Source organism: Phaseolus vulgaris, chromosome 3 (genome assembly GCF_051622355.1).
Source record: "Phaseolus vulgaris cultivar YP4 chromosome 3, ASM5162235v1, whole genome shotgun sequence".
Lineage (NCBI taxonomy): Eukaryota > Viridiplantae > Streptophyta > Magnoliopsida > Fabales > Fabaceae > Phaseolus > Phaseolus vulgaris.
This window is the reverse complement of record NC_143500.1, coordinates 29333769-29348580: the sequence shown is the minus strand read 5'-3', so window position 1 is coordinate 29348580 and position 14812 is coordinate 29333769. Positions and strand designations below refer to the sequence as shown.

General features: G+C 32.7%; 1 pseudogene; it reads right to left on the bottom strand.

Annotated features, from left to right (window-relative positions):
- Positions 1 to 5067: 5067 nt before the first annotated feature.
- On the bottom strand, positions 5068 to 7933 carry LOC150028775 (uncharacterized; annotated as a pseudogene).
- Between the last annotated feature and the right edge of the window lie 6879 nt (positions 7934 to 14812).

Here is a 14812-nt window from a genome sequence, read left to right as displayed (position 1 = left end):
GTGAAGGAAGAGCTTACAATGGAGATGAAAAACCAGAGAGCGTGAGAGCATAAGAGTGTAAGTTCGTACAAAGACAAAACGAAAGAATAAAAGCTTCGAAGTAGGGTATTTAAGGGGTCTAAAACGCCAGTTCTTAGGTAAATTTGTCGTTTTAGACCCAATCGCAGTAGTCTAAAATGGTGGTTTCACCTTAACCGTCATCTTGGACCCAATCACTTTGGTTTAAAACGGTAGTTCCACTCACCATTTTATACCCAATCTCTTTGGTCTCAAAAGACGGTTCCACCCACAACCGTCATTTTAGACCTGGTTTAATTTAAAAAATGTTACCACATTTTGATAAATAACATTTGAGAGTAAAAATAATGTATATTTGGTGTCGTAAATGGACTTTTTTCCACTAGTGTTTTTTTTTATAAAATTAACCTTATTCTTTATAAAATTTCTACAAAATAAGTTTTTCTATAGTGTTTACAGTACAGTATAACAAAATTTCTATCCCAAAATCATAACTTCTAAGAGTATAACAAAATTTCTATCCCAAAATCCTAACTTTTAAGGGTCAGCATTGATAATTGATTTAGTTTTATTTCATTGGTCATAAATATTTGATCCAATATTTGCTTTTGAAGAGTTAACGATTTTCATGCCTCAAGATAGGTTATAGCTAGTTTTTAAGGTGATTAAAGAATTAAAAGTTTTATTTTATTAAAATACATAAAAATATGTTTTTCTAAACAGGTTTCAATAAAATATAACTTTCTAAACAAAATTAACCAATATTAGTGAGATGCTAATAAGATTCAATTTTAAGCCATTTTATCTAGAAACTTTGATTTAAATTCTCCTTGCATTGAATTTTTGGGTGTAGAATGGGATTAGAGATATGAGCGGTAGCACCAAATGGAATTTTGAGTAGATGTGATTTATGGTGAGTGAGAGGTTAGGCTAACTCACTTTAGAAAGTGTAAGAATGAGATTAAGAATGTGTCTATCCTAGGGAAAGGAGGACAAGTGTTTGACCGTGCAAATTGGGTAGCAGAACACTATATTTCATAATCTAACTTTACAGGAGGCTAGCACACTTATTTAGAGTGTTAGGATCAGCCCAAAAGAGAGTCAAATTCAAAATAATTTAAATGCAAAATAAACCATAGATCAAGAAAAGCCAATGAGAGTGTGTTATGTGGCTAGTAACACTCTCCATGTTTCTCTCATATGTAGCACATATTAAATGTGTCTTGTGAATGTAGCTAACTCCATCGTGCGTCTCTTGCTTTATCTTGGATCTTTTAGAGTTTGCATTAGGCTTGAGGAAGCTTAAATGTAACATTAGATAGCTCATGGTACCTTATTCTACTCTTGGTCCAAATAGAATGTCTAAAACCTACACTACTTTGTCTAAAATTGGTCCAATTATTTTATGTTATTAGGCCCAATACATGACCCATGAAATCCTAAATTACTTTATACAATTATTTAAGTTAAAGTTTGATCCAAAAATAATGTCAACTAGTCTCTTCTAATATCAACTAAAACTCAGTTTTCTTGTGTTCTTTTAATCAAAGTTTTACTTTGTACATTGCTTCATCCTAGGATTGTCTTTTTGATTGGACCTTCAAAAATAAACAAAAGCCAAATTAAGCTCATATTTGCAAGTAAGTTTATAAAGAGACTCTAGCCCATAAATATCAATAACATATTTAAGACATATGTAATGTTTAAAGAAAAATTGAATGAATTGAATGTACTTTTATGGTGTACAATGCTGAAAACTTAATGTGATTTCATTTTTTATTAAATAGTCAAATTAATAAAATATAAAAATAACTATGATTTAATTTAAATGTAAGATAAAATTGGAATTAAACTAATGTTTTATAATTATATCTGAATAATTTTATTTCTTAATTTTTGTAGAGTCGCAAAATATTTTTGTAAAATTTATTAAAATTTTAATAGTGAAAAAATTGTTAACAGAAACATATGATGTAAATTATTTTTATATTATATTCAAAAATAAATTACATAATTTCATAGTTAAAATCCATGAAGTTCAGACTCTCCTTCTAAATGGGGTGTTCGTGTCGGACATCGACACTCGTATGACACTTATCGGTAAGTGTCAAATTCAAAAAATATTTGTTAGATTTTTTACAATTCTAGCATGGGTCTAACACAATTTTAAAAATGATAAATACATTAATTTTCTAAAAAAGCAAATTTATTATATAAATTTTTATTATGATTATAAAAATAAAGAACAAATAATTTTGAACCAACCATAAAAAACATCTTTCTGCTAAAAAAAATATGAAAGATACTTAGTACACACAAATTTTTATTGTCAATTTATATAATTCATAATTATATAATATATAGATTTGTGTATCTTGTCCTAATTTTAAAGATTATACGTATTTCCGTGTCGTATCAGTATCTGTGTCAGTATCTGTGTTACATAAATTAAAATTACTAATAAATTTATTACTTTATTGCAATGAGTATAAATATATGGTGGAAAAAAATATAATCAAACTATAAAATAATTTTAGAAAAACATATTATGTGTTAATTGTTACTCAATTTTAAGCATTATATTCACGTATAAAAAATTATTTTTATATGAATCAAATAATTGGAGATAAATTTTAAAAAATTCAATTTTAATTAATTTTTATTCAATTCTAATTATTTTTGATTAATTTTTTTGTCTGGTTTTGAAAACCACATTCTCTTAAAGGCACAGCATGGACAAAAAGTTGGAAAACCTCCATCATCCTTTCTTTCGGTGATGGAAAAGCTCATGCTGCAAATCACAAGAGCTTTTGACCACTTCTTCCATCACATCTTTTTCTTAAAAAATGTTCACCAAACCATTTTTGTTTACCATCATAATTATGTACAAATTATTATTACATAAATTTTAGTTTTAAGAAAATCTAATGCACGTCTTTATATGCTCAAAAATATTTTTACTATTTATTGCGAATAATTTATCATTTGTTTAATAACAAGCTAAGAATATGTTGTTTTCTTGGTTTCATTAGTCTTGAACTGAACTGTTTTACAGTAATTCATTTTTCTTCAAACTTATCTATTATTTAAATAATTGAGATTTTTTATAAAAGAATATCCAGACGATGACGTTTCTAAACTACCTAATAAAGTAATTAATAAATATAAAACTAACTTATATAATTACATAAATAAACAAAAAAACACAACTGTTTCTATATTTTTTATTTTTATCATTATATGTATATTTATCTTTATAATTTATTGTAATAAATATAAATACACGGTATGTGATATTGTAATTTATATATAAATATGTTTGTTTATTGCAATTAATATAATTTGTTTTAGTATTGAGATTGAAAAAAAGAAAATTTATGGTTACTTGAAAATAGCATTGAAAGTGGTAATTTATTGGTGGAGGTGGTCGACCAAGTGGATAAATATTGAACACTAATATATTTATGTAAAAGAATGATAATTTTTAATTTTTATACTTTTTTTTAATTGATAAATGTTATTTCTATATGAAACTTAAGACGGGAGAGAGAGGAGAGAGAAGTTTATCATTATTTAAATATGTGGACTAAATTTAATTCTTTAAATATAGAAAACAATAATACATTAGTAAAGAGCCTATAATAAATTAGATAAAATGTTAATTACGTGGTTGAGAATTTAAGTAGAATCTACTTAAAAATGATTACTACACAAACCATTTTACTCAACCACAGCTATAAAATGATTGTTTAAAATTAAAGTATATGGAAAGAGAAGACCTATTTTTAATCGAAAAAATTATGTGTATGTGTATTTTTTTAAAGGACTAATAATAAATTGTATAAATAAAATATATATTAATGCAGATTACACTAAAAAAAATTATTAAATAATAATTAAATTTAAATAAAAAAAATAATCACTATATTAATCACTATATTTTATATTAAATAAAATATAAGCTATGAGGTGGGGGACAGGGGGTTGATTTCAACCTTTGTTGAAAGGTGGCATGCTGAGACAAACTCTTTCCACCTTCCCATAGGTGAGATGACCATCACACTTGATGATGTGTCATCTCTTTTACACTTCCCCATTTTGGGTTAATTCCCTACGTATGTGCCCTTAGAGTACAACGGAGCTGCAACTATTTTAACTGAGTTATTAGGGGTGGAGGAGGCTCGTGGGAAGGCTGAGATGAGGCAGTGTCGAGGCGTCCACGTACGATTGAGTTGGCTTCGAGATATATATGCGGAATGTTGCGCTCAAGAGGCTTGGGAGTGTGCTGCTAGAGCTTACTTGTTGCATGTGGTTGGATGCACTATTTTTGCAGATAAAAGTGCCACATCTGTATCTGTTTCGTACTTGTTGTTATTCAACAATCTTCGTATGTGCGGTGGATACGCATGGGGAGCAGCAGCACTTACACATCTATATGAGTAGTTGAAGGATGCCTCCTACTTTAACACAAAGCAGTTGGGCAGTTATGTGACACTTGTTCAGGTATGAAACCATACAAATAATTAGCAATCACATGTTACATTCCATAATTTTTTGTATTAAATATTTTATAATTAATATGATGGAATTACGCAGGCATGGATTTATGAGCACTTCTTGGGCATGGGAAGAAGGGATATTAATCCCTCATATGATGAGGTACATCCGCGGGCAGCACGATACATTGTTGCCCATCAGATTTGTGTGGTTGGCGATGTGCGGGTGCAGTTGGATGGGCTCACACACGATGACGTCATCTGGACTCCATATGAGGACCACAGATTGAGCAGGCCATTTGAGACCATTTATTTATTCTCGAGTCACCTACGATTGGGCAGCTTATCACAGAGACATATGCCCAAGCGTGTGTTGCGCCAATTTGGCTACGAGCAGAGCATTCCACCATCACCGATGCCGACTAAGAGTCCTGGTGCACATGTCATTGATCAAAGGTGGTTGCAATTTGATCACTACTTGGTGACAGGTTTGACAGTTGCTTCTAGTCCATCTGCATGTGTTCCTGAGTACATGTCTTGGTTCAGGACGGTGTCACACCCATACATTCGCAGAGGTGAGCTTGGAGATCGACCCAGTGTAATATGATGACCATAACCTTGCCTCTGGGTAACAATGTGTATACCATAAAATGTCACCGGTAGGTATGGGACAATCATCAACCATTTTTACCTGCACAAAGTGTGAATCATATACATGACCAATACATAGTAATCGGTGTAGACCAACATCGGTAGGGGGTGCAGTACGTAATGGGAAAATAGTAATATTTTGTTTCAAAGACAAACAAACTAAGATAATATTTTATCTGCTTGCTATTAAGTATCCCATATCTGGTATTGTCATCCATTTGTCAACACTAGCCTGCAAAATACAACAATGAAATTAGATAGCATACAAGTTCAATTAATCAATGCACATGACTCTTATGAATATACACTTACCACTGACAACTCATCCACTAGTAGGGATCTCTTGATATGTTCTACCCGTTGATGACCACCTAATAATGTTGCGTATTCTTCACGCCACTGAGATATTTCTTTGAATAAATCCATTATGATAAGTGGCCATGACTCTTCACCCATCCCCAACAAGGAGGCAATAGTACGAAACCCACAATGTCCATCCACTTTAACATCTATTACATCCAAAATATAAGGGTGACATTTCAGATGAAATTGATTAAGCATGGGAATTGCATTGGTGTTGGTCGTCACCTTAACCTTTCCCTTTGGAGTCTTCAAAGATGATGAGCTATCATTTACAATATGGATGCGATCTACATGCTCAAAATATGAAGGAATGCGTTTTGTAGACCTCTGAAATTTGTTTGTTTGACTCTTTTGGGATCCTTTTGTCTTGACTACATTAAGTGGTGCACATAATGTTGTCATGTCTGGGTAGGCAATTTCACGCAACTTGTTTTTAATTGTAACTTTGCCACACATGTCAACCTGTTTGAACCGGGATAGAATGACATCCCATTCTTGTTGAATTGACAACTCAGATGATGGATCACATTCAGATAAATCTGAAAAGCTTAGTCTCGTCCACATAACATGAACTTCATTAAGAGGAATGACACTCATAGCATATCTGGCTAATTGACAAGCACATGGTAATCCATGAGTCCGTCTAAGTACACATCCACAACATTCACTATCGAACCCCACATCATTGACCCGATCAAACTCTTCAGCAATGAGAATCAAAGCATGTTTAAATACAAAGCCAACCAACATCTTGTACAACTGTACATTGAATGTGTGTCCTATCACATGTAGACTCATTTCAAAGGATGCCTTGATTTCGTTATGTTGAAGTATAATAACATGCTTGATAGCATCCCAACATGAGCACAAGTCTCCCATGCTATTTTGTAATATTCGTTTCAAAGACCAATGAGCTAATTCAACCCTGTATAAGTATAAAACATAAAACAATTAGACGTTATACATGTTCTAAACAAAGTAAAGGCATTGATATACCTGTTTGATGTTGTATTTCCCAAATCCATTAATGAATCTGTCCAACACTTTACAAATTTTTCTTTGTGCGAAATAATCCATGTGTTCTTCACATATTCAACAAGTAATGACCACGGTGAACAAATAGTTTCAAAACTTTTAACAAACTCATCAAATTGAGCAATATCTGTACAATCAATGATAGTCCTCCATGAATCCATCACAACTTCCCAAGCCTCGGCAGAATCAACCAACATTTTACACTTTGCTTTAACATTCTTATTGATATGAAACCGACAAAGAAGGTTTCTTGCTTTAGGAAACACCATATTGATGGCATTTATCAAAGCAAGATCTCTATCACAAACAATGACTTCAGGCCCCACATGCGATGTCAAAAGTGACCCTCTAAATTTTTGTAGTGCCCATATGAAGTTCTTTTCCTTCTCGCTAGATAAGAATGCAAAACCAGCAGAAAAGGACAAACCTGTACAAGTCACACCAACAATCTCAAGCAAAGGCAGTCGATACTTGTTTGTTTTGTAAGTCGTATCCATCAAGAATACAATGTTAAATGTATTCAAAAGTTTCACAACATCAGGATGAGTCCAAAAAATATCACTAACAATATTGGAAGACTCATGACACGTACTCCAGTGAAGATAGTTGTCACGGTCTAACAACATCATTAATTGTTGTAATTCAATTCGTGGTCCTCTAACTGATCTCTTGTATGAGTATCTTGCATTGTATACTTGCTTTATTGTTGTCATATTATCCTTATTATTCTCCTTCAAAGTACGTAGTATGCTACTCGGTTTAACCATGCTTTTAGTCATATCAACAAGCATGGAATGTTCATTCGCTTTTAATCTACCCGCATATGGATGACCAACTAATGTATCATACAAATCATGATTATGAGTACCACATATTACCTTAAGTACCCAACCTTGACCCTTTCCAATAGGTTTACCTCGCAATTTAAAGGGACATTGACATTTTCAAGTACCAGTTACAATAACCTCCAAACCATCCTTATACTTTCTGTAACTACCCCCCCCCCCCCCTTTCACAACCTAACAAGACATATGTTTTTCTCCCTTGCTTCCCATTTGCTATGTCAGACCTAATAATAACAATAACAAAACCAAGTCTATAAGCAACCCTACGGACCCATTCAAGTAAGTCTTCTCGCGAAGGAAAAACCTACACAAAGTTATTCCAACAATATTACAAAAACACTTCTTCAAATTATAAAGCAATAAACATAAATAGAATGAAATTTTATTCACCTCATCTGTTGTAAAATGAGTACCATAATCCTCTTCAACTAATTCATGTTGATGCACAGAATTCATTAATTCTTCCATATATATCATTTCTACGTCATCCGATCTTTTTGTAATCAATCCAACCTTCATGTCCATACTTACACCTTCATTCATAAAACATAAATTTCTATTTTATTCTAATTTTCATAAATTCACACAGTATGCAAAATAAAAACAATATTCAATTACCCTTCCGGATAGTGTAATCCATAAGTAAATAGTACCTTCCAGATTAGATAATCCGTAATGCATTTCACAACTTCAAAGTGACTTCTGGATTGTTTAATCCATAAGTCAAATTAAAACAGCAAATTGCATTCTGGATTACATAATCCATAAGTCATATTTAAAGTTCTAAAATGACTTCCAGATTACGTAATCTGTAGTTCATTTTGTACCGGATTACACAATCCAGAAAAGTGAGTATGTTTGTTCCGGATCCGGTTTACCCCCGGTTTAACTAATCCGGAACACTTTAATGTTGTCTTACGGATTGTAAAAACATTCCAGTGATCTAGCGGATTAACCCAATCCGAAGAAATAAGTGTTTAAAGCACGAAGACTTACCTACGAACGGAGAATACGAACCGTGAAGACCACCCACCACAACAACAACACCACCACCACGGTTACCACCACAAGCACCACTATCACCACCGGCAAGCACCAAGCACCAAACACCAAGGACCAAACACCTTCGTTTTCACTATGCGTAGAAAGGTAAAATAAATTTTCTATTTTTATCTTTTTTTTTTACTGAAGGACAAATTTAGAATTTTAAAAGTATATGGAGGTGGCTGAAGAAGGGATGGAGATGCAGGAAGAAGCACTCCTCATTTTTTCTTACTATTAACCCGCACGACCCACTGCCAACCCTAAGGAAGTAAAAAATGTGGAAACACAATACTAACAAAAAGGTTTAGTGTGAAAACAATTTCTCAGATATATCCTTAATGGAAAACATAAACATTTTTTCCAAGTTGGTTTAAGATGTCTTGTTATTTTCAGTTTTTATCAAGTATCCCTAATACACGGGTTAATTTAAAATCCTAAGATCTTCATCTTATAATTTATTTTATTAAAGTATACTGGAAAAGATATTAAATTTAAAATTGTGCCTTAAAAACCCTAAACAATGTCAAATATTTTTGTTTTTAATTTAATTGCGTAAATCTTATAAAAATTATTAAAAGAAAACCTGAAATAATATAACAGAATTCATTTAAAATAAAATAAAACTTCACGATAAAATATCTATATTGAAAATGTTATCATATTATAGTTAAGAATGTAGGGAGAGCTTCACACTTGTTGAGTCGGACTATAATGATGCCAATTACAAAATACTTTAAAGATTGCGTGTTGGTCCGTTAGATTTAATTGAAAACATAGGTTTCGTGTAATATTTAACTAAATTATATGTGAACTAGTTTAACGCGTCTCATATAATTTCCAATCCAGATATTTTGGTGATAGTTATCTCTCTTGGCACCACGCAAAAATATTGTAATACTAAAGTCAGAAAATAATTATTAGAAAAATGCTTTCATATAAATAGTAGTATATTTATTAAATGATACATTAATACCTTTTTATATAGGCCTTTTAGTTCATTATTTTATGTAAATATTTCAAACTTTTAATATAAAAAGGTTTTTAAACAAGCTAATAACTCAAACTACACTTTCAAAAAAGTCAAGTCAAGGCTAAAAAATAAATCTACAAAAATCACAATTTATTGGTTTTGAGCTTTGAATTTATGAGACAGGTTTAAGTCTATTTTAAGCAAACATTTGTCAATCTAGCCTAAACATTGATGATGCCTTCTTTGAGAATTTTTTTTTCATATGTTTGAGTTAGATTCCGTAAGGTTCCAAGTTTCTTCTGCACAATATTTTCTAGAATTATTTTTAATGTGAATGAAAAATTCATTCAAAGTTTAAAGCCATACAAACAAAATCCTCCTTCATAGGAAAATAAAACCAGTAAAATTGCTCACTTTACTTGGGAAGATATTTGACAGGTATAACAAAGTTAACTCCCAAATAAAATAAGTAAAAAAAAAACACTTTTAGTTTACGTAATTGTACAAATAATTATAAAACTTTTGAATTTGACTGATTCTTCAATTCACTTTAGAGGATCTTAGAACTGTATCAAGACTTTCATTTCTCTTCTGCATCACACGTTATCGGCCCCACCAATTTTTTTAATTAAAGATAATGTTTTCCCACTCACTTGATTATACGAATTAATAAGAAAAAGAGAGTCATCAAAATATAAATAATATAAGAATATATGAATACGAAAAAAAAAATCAGAATTGCTAATCATTATTTTTACTGTGTCAACAACGTGGTTAACTAGCAAATCTATTGTATTTAAAATAACATAATTTATATTTAAAATAATTAATAGTTATAGTATTATTGCGAATATTCTTTAAAATACCACTCCATCCGTACAATCATCATATTATTGATTTTTTTTTACTTTTATTCTTTATTTTCATTATTTCTTTATTTTTAATAAATGTTAGAAAATTATGTAAATTAATGTAATTTATATGGAATATCTGGGTTTGAATATAATTTAATAAAATAAAAGGCACTTATATATATATATATATATTATATGATACCTAATGAAAATCTAATGTAATGGAGATTGGGAAAGAATAAAAATGGGTTTTGTTGTTTTTCTCGGTGAACCATCAAGGAAGAACATGAAAAAGAAAGGAATTGCAAGAGATAAATTAAGAAAAGGAGATTAAAGAAACTGCTCATGTGGGGACTCTCATGAATATAGGTGTGTGTGTGATAACTACTTCAGTTTTAGATATTCACAAGCATGAATCTTTGAGTAATGTTGAAGAGAGGTTTAATCTTAGGATTACATATGTGATGCATCCATCTAAGAAGCCGAAAATAATGACAGTTTCTCTTCAATTTCACATTAAAAAAAATGCATTTTTTTAATTAGACCCATATTTGTAAATAAATCCATAAAGAACCTCTAGGTCTTCATCCTCCTTATTATGTGGTTGTGTGTGGTTGGGGGCTCTGCCACCATCCCTTCCTTTAGAGGATTTGTCATCAGATCTACAGGGTTGATCTTGAACAACAACCTTATTCCTACTTTGAAATTATGTTCGCCCTCCAGAATCAAATGACCATTTGTTGGAGTCATTAAACAAACCAAATGAGTTAGTTTCAGCAGTTGTATAAAAATCAGTCTTATTAAGTTGTCATTCCTCTTGTTTTTCTATTTCTTTTGGCAACTTTTCACAAGATTTCATTAGAGAGGAGTACATAATTTTCTTTTCTAAGTTTTTCGTCCCTTGTTCTAGATTTTTATTATATACGAAGATATCATCAAAATAAACTACTACATATTTACCTATGCATTCCCTAAGGACATGATTCATAAGCCTTATGAAAGTGTTAAATGCATTAGTGAGTCCAAAAGGCATCACTAAACACTCATATAGTCCAAACTTGGTCTTAAAAGCACCTTCTTTGATTCTTATTTGGTGATATCCGCTTTTGAGATCAATATTGGATAATATAGTGGACCCATGCAATCCATCAAGCATATCATCAAGTTTAGGAATTGGATGCCTATATTTGATGGTGATATTATTGATGACTCTACAATCACAACATATTCTCCACTTACCATCTTTCTTGGGCACCAACAAAACAGGTACAACACAAGAACTTAGACTCTTTTGAATTCAGCCCTTCTCCAACAATTCCTGAACTTGGGATTCTATCTCCTTAGTCTCTTCAGGATTAGTTCTGTAAGTCGGTCTATTTGGTAGACTAGCTCCCGGAACTAAATCTATTTGATGTTTTATACCTCTAAAAGGTAGAAGTCCAATTGGTCCTTCTTTAGGGAATACATCATCAAATTCTTTTATAAGGCTTTTGACCTTAAGAGGTAGAACATTAGTTTCAGAAAGTGTGGCAGTGCATGTAAGTGCACATTTACAAAGAAGGAGGCTTGAATGCTAGATAAAAGTATTTTCTTAACTTCATTTTTTTCCAAATTTTTATTCTATCTAATGACCTTGTGGGAAGGATCATTCTTCTCCCGCGCCTCAGCATTGTCCTTAAGACTTTCACTTGATTTTTAACTTCTTTTTTCTCATTTTCTCTTTTTAGTTTCATTTGTACTTGGTCATTTACCACTTATGAAGGTATTAAAGCATAGAGTACAGAAAAATTTCCCTGTGGGTAAAAGTTATCTCGTTGGTAAGACCATCATGGGTAGTTTTCTTGTCAAATTGTCATGGTTTTCCCATTAAGATATGGTCGACTTCCATGGGTACTACATCACATAAAACATCATCTTTGTAATTCCCCACAGAAAGACTGACTTTTACCCGTTTATCTACAGTTAAGTCATCCATCATCTTCATTCAACCATTGAAGTTTATAAGGTTTTGGGTGGGTTATAGCTTGTAGATCAAGCTTTTCAACGAATCTAGTGCTATAACAATTGCAGCAAGATCCACTATCCACAATGAGAGAACAAGTATTCCCTAAACCCTAAACTTTACATCTTGTATGAAAGATGTTCTCTCTTTGTGTCTCATGTTTCATGATAGGTTGATTGTTGAGGATTCTTCTAATCATCAATAATTCCCCCTCACATGGATATGCTCCCTCACTTTTCTCTTTTTTCTCTTTCCCGTTAGACTCATCATCTTGGCTACTATATTCACCCTCCCTCTTAAGATCATGGTTCTCCTATTTGGGCATTGGGATGTTGTGTGGCCTCTACCAAGACATTTAAAACATTGTATGTCTCTACTACTGGTTTATGGGGCAGACACATCCTTTCCTAGACTTTTGGAATTTTCTGTAGATTTATCTTTTGAAAAACTTTCCTCCCTTTCCTTTTTGTACTCCTTCTTGGGATAGGAGCTAGAGTAAGAACTCTCTTTACGAGTTGACCCTTTTCTCAAAATTTGTTGCTCAACTTTTATGCAAAGTTAGATCGAGTCATCCAAGGACCTATAGGGCAAGAGTTCCACTCTATCTCTTATCTCAAGATTGAGACCACTAAGGAACCTAGATATGGTAGTGGTTTCTTCCTCCCTAATAGAGGCTTTCATCATGTAGAGCTCCATTTTTTTCCTATACTCCTCTACACTCATACTCTTTTGTTGGAGTCTTTGGAGCTTGTCCATCAATTACCTATTGTAGTAAGAAGGAATATGGCGGCGTCTCAAGGCTCCCCTAAGGTTATTCCAATATTCTATGAGAGGGTCCTTGTAGAACACATTTCTCTCCCTAGGGTTGTCCACCAATACATGACATTTAATTGAAAGCTAAAAGTTGCTAAGGGTACCTTCCTTTCCTCATTAACATGATGGCAAGCAAAAAGTTGTTCTACTTTCATTTCCCAATCTAGGTAAGTTTCAACATTTTCCTTCCCATAAAAATAAGGTAGGTCTACCCTAGTCTCTTTTGGTTGGCTTTCTCATCTAGTTCTTATAGGTGGAGGTTGATAATATTCATTAATTCTAAGACTTTCTTCCTCTGCATGGGAATCACTCGACCTAAAACTAGATACATGTGATGCATGTTCTTTTTTAACTTTTTAATGTATTCATCCTTTTCTCTAACAATTTTCAATTCTTCTTCTAAAATTGCAATATGGACATCTCTTTCTTTCTTTTCTTCTAAAACTTGAGCCTCATGTTGCAATTGTCTTAATGATAGTGATTGAAAATCTCTAGCCAATTATTTCAAAAGAGATTTTGTAGAGTTCCCATCACTTTCACTATGACTAGAAGAATGCTTAGACATGTTTAGAGTTATCTGTTAAAAGCATGATGTGAGTTGATTTTAGGATTGCCCGTTTTAATTGGCTGCTCTTGTTTATGATTTTTGATTTAGCAATTTAAGGTGAGAACCATAAGAAGATTCCCACTGGACACGAACTTAACCAAGTGGTTAAGTAATTGTGAAGGTTCACTTCAGAAGGGCAAAGAGAAAAAACATAGATATATGGTGTGGATGATGCAAAGAGGGGCGGAAAATAAAGACAACAAGATGAAGAGGACCAACAATTAAAAGGCAATTATAAATATAGATGAAGGAAGTGAATGGAAGGCGTTAAAATAAAGTAAAAGGAGGAAGAGATGAAGAGAGCTTACGGGGAGAAAGGAAGTCACGCCACTTGGAGCAGAGGGTCTCCAAGATGAGTGATGCAAGAGCCGCCACTTGAGATATTAACCACCCAAGATAAGACCCAGAGCAACCACTTGGGATATTACCTACCCAAGATAAGACTCAAATAACTCAGAGTACTCAGGCTCACAAATTCACTCCAGCAGAGTTTCTTTACTTCAAATTTCAATGTGAAGATACATGAAGCAAAACACCCTATTTATAGGAAGGGGTGCCTTGGTGGGCAAGATGGGTGAAGGGTTGAAATGGCAAGGGAGAGGGGCTGCCTAAGGTGTTGACCATGGTCAAAACTGCACCTTTAGGCATAGCTTCTAGAAGGTAAGTTAAAAACCCTAATTCTAGGTGTTTTGTCTTGAAAAAAGTGGGCTTGGTGCAAGCCCATTTCACTAAGTACACTCCCTTTTATGCTATGTGAACCTACTTTAGCTTACTTTGCTATTTGGACCCCAAAAGTGAGCCCAAATTATTTACAAACATGTTTTTGTCTTTTAAAAAGACCAGAAGAAAGAACAGTTGATGTTCTGGTCTATGCCAAGTTCTTCTTCTAGTAAGGTTCGTTTGATATATGGTGGGGCCTTGACTTGATTGCTGAGATGACTGCTCATTGTGAATTGTCTCTTGAGTCCTTGTTCATCTTCTTGGCTACTTGGATTGTATCAAAGTAATTCCAAAGAGAAAAATAGGTGGAGTGAAGTAGGTAATTTCCCAAAAAAGGGAGGTGGATCACTACAATCTCTTAAGTACCAAGCTTTTCCTTGCCAGATGCTATCCC